Source organism: Ursus arctos, unplaced genomic scaffold (assembly GCF_023065955.2).
Source record: "Ursus arctos isolate Adak ecotype North America unplaced genomic scaffold, UrsArc2.0 scaffold_2, whole genome shotgun sequence".
Lineage (NCBI taxonomy): Eukaryota > Metazoa > Chordata > Mammalia > Carnivora > Ursidae > Ursus > Ursus arctos.
The window spans coordinates 59,610,464-59,618,693 of record NW_026622874.1 but is presented as its reverse complement, the minus strand read 5'-3'; the positions used below and the strand labels follow the sequence as shown (position 1 = coordinate 59,618,693).

General features: G+C 40.5%; 1 long non-coding RNA gene across 1 annotated transcript; it reads left to right on the top strand.

Moving 5' to 3' along the window:
• The first annotated feature begins 15 nt into the window (after window positions 1-15).
• On the top strand, window positions 16-7,923 carry LOC130544200 (uncharacterized). Its single transcript, XR_008960288.1, has 2 exons — window positions 16-320; window positions 4,254-7,923. It is a non-coding gene; the product is annotated as an uncharacterized LOC130544200 (long non-coding RNA).
• The last annotated feature ends 307 nt before the right edge of the window (window positions 7,924-8,230 follow it).

Genomic DNA, 8,230 nt, shown 5'->3' with positions numbered 1-8,230 from the left:
CCACACGTGTCAGCTGTGAATGACCCTAGTGTGATTCACAGAAGTACGTGAGAGCAGTTTGAGCGCACAGTATCCTCAGCGATGTTCGTGGCTGGGGCTGCAGGGCTGACGCCGAGCTCCCCGGACCTGGCTTGCAGCCCTGTATAGCACCCTAAATCCTCCGTTTTTCAGCGTCTCTGGCTGCTGGTGTTCCTTTCAGAGAGCACACTATTGCCTTCTGCTGTGATGGATGCCTGTGGCCTGCGGAAACTGCCTCTGATTATGCTATGCTAAGCTCATACCAGGTGATCGAAAAGTGTTCAGACGCTGAATGAATCCAGGTATGTCCCGAAGTAATGGAACAATTGAAATGTAGGGCTTCCATGGGTCAAATGGCATGAAAAATGGAAGGCATCCATGGGAATAGAAAGCAGCTGAACACAATGGGGGAGGACAGCCCGTCCCTGGTTGCAGCTCTTAGCCATCGACGAACGAAGGCTGCTGTTAACGTCTTCTGGCATCACGCTTTTTAGGGAAGGAGCCGGTGCAGGTGGGAGGGATATCTGAGTATGCAATATTAGTTCAGGCTTGCATCTCTAGGGGGAAGAAAAGAGTACAGTAGACTTGGTTTGAATATCCTCGGGTCCTTTGAAGTTCCCATTTTGGAGGACAGCAGTGATGTGTCCCCATGAAGAAAGACCAAGGAGAGTCTACCCAGCCAGAGACACTGAGCCCTCCTTAGGCAAATTGGTGTTGATGAAAAAAATCCTTTTCTCCCCCTTTCTTTTTCTCCTTCCTCCCTCCCTCCCTCCCTCCTTTCCTTCCTTCCTTCCTGACCCTTTTCTACCAAGATAGATATCTACCAGCTGATATTCTTGGGAAAGAGGGCTTCTGGCATCTGAGGGTCAGAGTTAGCCCTAACGGTAATTTCTTTTCTTTTTAAGATTTATTTATTTATTTTAGAGAGAGAGAGAGCATGAGTGAGAGGGGCAGAAGGAGAGGGAGAGAGAATCTCAAGCAGACTCTGTGCTGAGTGAGGAGCCGACATGGGGCTCCATCTTACCACCCTGAGATCACAACCTGAGCTGAACCAAGAGTCAGATGCTTAACCAACAGTGCCCCCCAGGCGCCCTGTCCCTAAGGGTAATTTCTAAGGTCTCTTCCCTCTCAGCTTTATTGAGATATCATTGACAGATACCATTATGTAAGTTTAGGGTGTACAAGGCATTGATTGGATATATTTATACATTGCAAAGTGACCACCACCATACCATTAGCTAACATCTCCATCTTGTCACCTAATTACCATTTCTTTTTTGTGATGAGAACATTTAAGATCCACTCTCTTAGCAACTTTCAAGTATGTAATACAGTATTAGTAACTGTAATCACCAGGCTGTACATTAGATTTCCCAGAACTTATTCATCTTATAACTGTAAATTTCCACGCTTTGAACAACATCTCCCTGTTTCCTCCAAGGCCTTTTTTTTTTTTTTTAAGATTTTATTTATTTATTTGACACAGAGAGAGACAGCCAGCAAGAGAGGGAACACAAGCAGGGGGAGTGGGAGAAGGAGAAGCAGGCTCCCAGCAGAGGAGCCTGATGTAGGGCTCGATCCCAGGACCCTGGGATCACGCCCTGAGCTGAGGGCAGATGCTTAACAGCTGAGCCACCCAGACGCCCCTCCAAGGCTTTTTTAAAAAAAAATTATTTGTTTCAGGGTTATAGGTCTGTGATTCATCTGTTGTACACAACACCCAGCGCTCACCACAATACATACCCTCCCCAATGTCCATCACCCAGCCACCCCATCCCCCCACAGCCCCCCTCCACTCCAGCAACCCTCAGTTTGTTTCCTAAGATTAAGAGTCTTTTATGGTTTGTCTCCCTCTCTGGTTTTGTCTTGTTTCACTTTTTCCTCTTTTCCCCTATGATCCTCTGCCTTATTTCTTAAATTCCGCATGTCAGTGAGATCATATGATAATTGTCTTTCCCTAATCGACTTATTTTACTTAGCATAATACCCTCTAGTTCCATCCACGTCATTGCAAATGGCAAGATTTCTTTTTTGATGGCTGCATAATATTCCAGTGTGTGTGTGTGTGTGTGTGTGTGTGTGTGTGTGTGTGACATCTTCTTTATCCAGTCATCTGTCGATGGACATCTGGGTTCTTTCCATAGTTTGGCTATTGTGGACATTGCTGCTATAAACATTGGGGTTCAGGTGCCCCTTCGGATCACTACATTTGTATCTTTGGGGTAAATACCCAGTTGTGCAATTGCTGGGTTGTAGGGTAGCTCTATTTTCAACTTTTTGAGGAACCTCCATGCTGTTTCCCAGAGTGGCGGCGCCAGCTTGCATTCTCACCAACAGTGTAAGAGTTCCCTTTTCTCCACACCCTCACCAACATCTGTCATTTCCCGACTTGTTAATTTTAGCCATTTGGACTGGTGTGAGGTGGTTGATCTCACTGTGGTTTTGATTTGTTATTCCCTGATGCTGAATGATGTTGAGCACTTTTTCATGTGCTCCAAGGCCTTTTTGAGCAATCAAACCACCTACATATTGTTAATTAATTAATTTAAGACAGAATAAACCATGTGAGCACATCTGCAATCCAATATTTTAAATTGGATCACAGGTACTTAACTCCCACAATCACTACTGTACAATGGCAATTGGCGTAAACTCCATGTGAATTGCTCTCTGTACGCAGCTGCATTATTCAAATCTCTATAGGACTTGCTACATATCTCAAGTATGTATTTATAAAAATAAGAACTATGTGCTCAAGATTCATCCTTACTTCTCCTAATGCCTTCTTAACCAGAAGATTATTCAGTCTTGCTGCTTTCTTCAGCTGTCCACCTACTCATGGAAATCTGTCTTACATTGAACTTCCTTGTAGCAGATTTTTGTTCTTCTTTGGAAATCCCACTGCTCTGCTGTTGGTGTAATGGTCTGACATTCATCAAGAAACTTGTTATCGGAGAGATATGCTTTCAAATCCTAATTTATCTTGTGTGGCCTACCGCCATGTGCTATTGAATTTCCTAGGAATTATGACAGGGGAGGAAAGAATTTTTACTGGTAAAAGGGGAAACTGGGTACCAAGCTTGGTGTGAGGATATTTTTTGACCAAAGGGAGGAAATAAGTTGGTGCATGCTCAAAATCTTTATCATCACTGGGGTCTTCTTGCCTTTTTTTTCTTTTTCAAAATCCAGTCCCCTCATCCTCACTTATCATAAGAGAAATGCCAATTAAATTCACACTGAGATAACATCTCTCACCTATCATATCAATGAAGATCAGAACTTTGAAAACATAATGGGTTGGTCATGCTGGAGTGAAATATAATAATATTATCTTGTACATTGTTGGTTGGAATACAAAATGGTTACACCTCCAATGGAGGAGAATCTGGCAATACCGAGGAAAGTTTCATAGGCACTCGACCCCCAATAGAATCATCTCACTTCCATTTTGTTGTACCTAATGAAATGAATAATTCAGGCAAAAGTAGTCAATGGGTGAAAATTTTAGGCAAATGTTTGATAATGACCTTTACAAGGAAGAAATCAATCTGTCACCACCTGAACCTACTGATCAGTCAGCATAACTAAGAGTGGGACAACTAGACATTGAATGACCATGAACTTGAAGCAGCAGGAAACACACAGCCCCACTATGAAGTGTACTTTCAGAACATGTTGAACTTGAAATAAATCAAGACTTTTTAACTAAATTCTATTTATGAGACCATAATGAGGAAGCAGACAGACAAAATCCAGTATGTGGGACATTTGGTAGGAACAACTAACATGGTTTCTTCATAGGTCAACATCATAAAAACTGAGTTAGAGAGTGTGGGGGGGAGGCTGCTCTATGTGAAAAGAGATTTATGACACATAAAACCAATGTAACATGAGGATCTTGTTTAGATCCTGGTTTGAAAAAAACAAATACAAAGAAGTTTCCTGCCATTGGGGAAATTTAAATATCGATGGGATAGTAGATGACACCAAGGAAATATTGTTGATTCTGTTAGGTGTAGTAATAGCATTGTGCTTATGTGAGAAAATATCCATAGCTGGGTGATGGTGAGGTTCATTATATTAGTGGCTCTGTTTTTGTAAGTGTTGAAAATTTTTTTATGACAAAGTCTTCCATTCTCATGTTATTTTGATCCATGTCACCTTTGCGAATAGCTGCACAGTACACAGCAACATCTTTAATTTCTTACGTGGATTCCCCTTTCTTTCATCCACAGCAATCAAAGCCTAGAGTCATGTTTGTAGAACGTGATTCTATCCCTTTAGCCATAGTTGATTGGACCAAGGGTAGGCTGCTGACCCAAGATGAACTAGCCAGAGATCTGAACCAAGGAATTTGGAGGAAATGAAGAAAAGAAGGAAGAGAGAGGAATAAGAATGCAAATGAGTTCTCTAGGAATGGACCTAGCAGACAGGAGAAGAGAGAGAACTGGTCCACAAAATAAAGAATGAAGTAGACTCATGGAGAGAAGCAGAGTCAAGAGACAGTCCTACTAAAGCAACTTACTGAATGGAAAAAATATTTGCAAATCATGTATCTAATAAGGGACTAGTATCTGAATATATAAAGAATTCATACAACTCAATAGCAAAAAACCAACTAGTCCAATTTCAAAATGGGAAAGGGACCTGAATAGACATTCTTCCAAAGAAAATGTACAAATGGCCAACAGGTACATGAAAAGGTGCTCAACATCACTAACCATGGGAAATGTCAATCAGAACCACAACAAGGTATCACCTCACACCCATTAAAAGGGCCATCACCAAAAGACAAGAGATAACAAATGCTGGTGAGCATGTGGAGAAAAGGGAATCCTTGTGCACTATTGGTGGGAATATAAATGGGTACAACCACTATGGAAAGAAGTATGGAGGTTCCACAGAAATCCAAAAATAGAACTACCATATGATTCGGCAATTCTACTTCTAGGTATATATCTGAAGGAGATCAGTATGTTGAAGAAATATGTGCACCCCCAAGTTCGTTGCAGCCTTATCTGTAGTAGCGAAGACATGAAAAGAATGTAAGTGTCCATCGACAGATGAATGGATATAGAACTTGTGGTATATATACACAACGGAATATTATTCAGCCATTAAAAAGAAGGAAATCTTAACATTTGCAACAACGTGGCTGGAGCTTGAGGGCATTATGCTGAGTGAAATGAGTCAGGCAGAGAAAGAAAAATACTGTATGATCTCACCTATATATGGAATCTAAGAAAAAAAAAAACCTCACAGAAAAAGAGATCAGACTTCTGTTTACCAAAAGTAAGGGGTGGGGGAATCAGATGAAGGTGGTCAACAGGTATAAAGTTCCAATTACAAGATAAGTGAGCACTGGGGATATAATGCATAGCATGGTGACCGTGGCTAACACTGATGTACGGTATGTCGGGAAGTTATTAAGAGAGTGGATCTGAAAAGTTCTCATCACAAGGAAAAAATATTTTTTCTTTTTCTTTTTTTTAATATCTATGAGATGATGGATATTAACTAGACTTATGACAACAATCACTTTACTATATATGTAAGTTAAGTCATTGTGCTGTACCCTTACACTTACACAGCGCTGCATGTCAATTATATCTCAATAAAACTGGAAGAAAACAGAGAGACACAGGCCTACTTAGGTTCCCCGGGATTTTTATTTCCTCGATCCAGTGATTTCTTAGGTCTGGCTACATACACTCTTGCTTTTGGGGTTTTGTCATTTTTAAAAAATGTTTTATTTAGTTTCCATTTAGTTAACGTACAGTGTAATATTAGTTTCAGGTATGCAATATAGTGATTCAACACTTCCACAAACACCTGGTGCTTATCACAAGTGTGCTCCTTAATCCCCATCACCTGTTTCACCCATCCCCCCACCTACCTTCCCTTCTAGTAACCATCAGTATGTTCTCCAGAGTTAAGAGTCTGTTTCTTGGTTTGCCTTCCCCTCTCTTGAGCTTTTCATCATTTTAGTACATTCTCCTTTTGTCATAAGCTACCTGGCATTTGTTTTTATTTTCTACTAAGGATGTCAAATAAATCCAGCCTTACATGGAAAATTCTGATGTCAAGTCCAAGAGAGCATAAGGCTAAATATGAGCTACATAGTTACATGAATAAGTAGCCATATAGAAACTAGACAGTGGGTGTCAAGGCCAGAAGATCCAGGTGATCATTGGCCACAGCAGCATGGTGGGTGCTTACATAGTGCTTATTACAAGATGCCTTGTTTGGGCAGACAGTTAGTTCCTGGTATCTTATTTTAGAACATAGCACTCTGTCTCTTTCAATAGCTAACCCATCGCACCAGCATTATTCACTGAACACGCTCTAAGGAGGAATCCTAGTATTTCTGAGCTCTCCGGACATTAAAGGCAGAATCAGCTATGTGAGTGGTGTAGTAGGGTTGTTGATGGCATTGAATGAAGATATATTCATAATGTGCCTGGCACATAGTTAGGGCTCAGTTGGCTGTTACTGTTTGTATGTAAGAAATTCCAGGCAAGACTGTCCTTCTTTTGTCTGGTGTGTGTCTGGATGAGATGCCTAGACCTTTGGCAATCATCCTGGGACCATAGGAGCCAGGCTGCCTGCTGAGAAGGATGGAGTGGAGAAAGAGAGAATCTGGGTCCTTGACGATTGCACTGAGCTGCTTTACTCTCCTCTGGACTTTCAGTCAGGTAAGAGAATAAATTTCCTTCCCATTTAAGCATTTGAATTGGGGCTCCTTGTTGCAGCAAAAAGGGATTCTAATAGTATAAAGACATATGGCTTTGGATTTTTAAATTACTTTGAATACTATCTCCATTGATTTGGGGATTATAATTATTCATCTATAATTGGAATTAATTACTCATTGAGATGTAATTACTCCATCTACTAATAGTGTGTCAAAGTTTCCACAACAATGTTGAACTTCCACTGCTTTTTTGATTTCCTCAAACCTTGGCTTATCAGCTTTCCTTCAGTCTCTCTACTACAGATTACCCCCCATCTCTCCTCCCGTCAATCTTTAAATAAATTTTTAAAAGCCATGTTATACAAATGGCTAACAGACATGGGGAAAAAATGCTCAACATCACCAGCCACCAGGGAAATACAAATCAAAACCACAAGGATATACTACTTACACCAGCTAGAATGGCCAAAATTAACAAGACAGGAAACAACAAATGTTGGCGAGGTTGTGGAGAAAGGGGAGCCCTCTTATACTGTTGGTGGGAATGCAAGCTGGTACAGCCACTCTGGAAAATGGTATGAAGTTCCCTTAAGAAGTTAAAAATAGAGCTACCCTATGACCTAGCATTTGCACTACTAGGTATTTACCCCAAAGATACAGATGTAGTAAAAAGAAGGGGCACTGTACCCCAATGTTCATAGTAGCAATGTCCACAATAGCCAAACCGTGGAAGGAACTGAGATGCCCTTCAACAGATGAATGGATAAAGAAGATGTGGTTCATATATACAATGGAATATTACTCAGCCATCAGAAAGGGTGAATATCCACCATTTGCATCGACATAGATAGAACTGGAGGGGATTATGCTAAGTGAAGTAAGTCAAGCAGAGAAAGACAATTATCATATGGTTTCACTCATATGTGGAACATAAGGAATAGCAGGGAGGACCACAGGGGAAGGGAGGGAAAACTGAATGAGAAGAAATCAGAGGGAGACAAACCATGAGAGACTCTGGACTCCAGGAAAAAAACTGAGGGTTACAGAAGGGTGGGGGCCAGGTGATGGGTATTAAGGAGGGCACGTGTTGGGATGAGCACTGGGTGTTATATGCAACTAATGAATCATTGAACACTACAACAAAAACTTATGATGAACTATATGCTGGCTAACTGAACATAATAAAAATAAAATAACAAAATAAAATAAAAGCCATGTTATAACGATTGATTATTGAAAATAACAGTTTGGCATTAAATTAGTATTTACCTATTTACACATACCTATGACATACGGGTAAACTTTTGAGCTATTTAATAGGTGAATACAGGTCGTACAGTTGACCCCACACAACATGCGTTTGAACTATGCTGGTTCACATATATACATGATTTTTTTGTTAAAACAGTACAGTACTATAAATGTATTTTCTCTTTCTTATGATTTCCTTAATGACATTTTCTTTCCTCTAGCTTATTTATTGTAAGAATATCATACATAACACATACAACATACAAA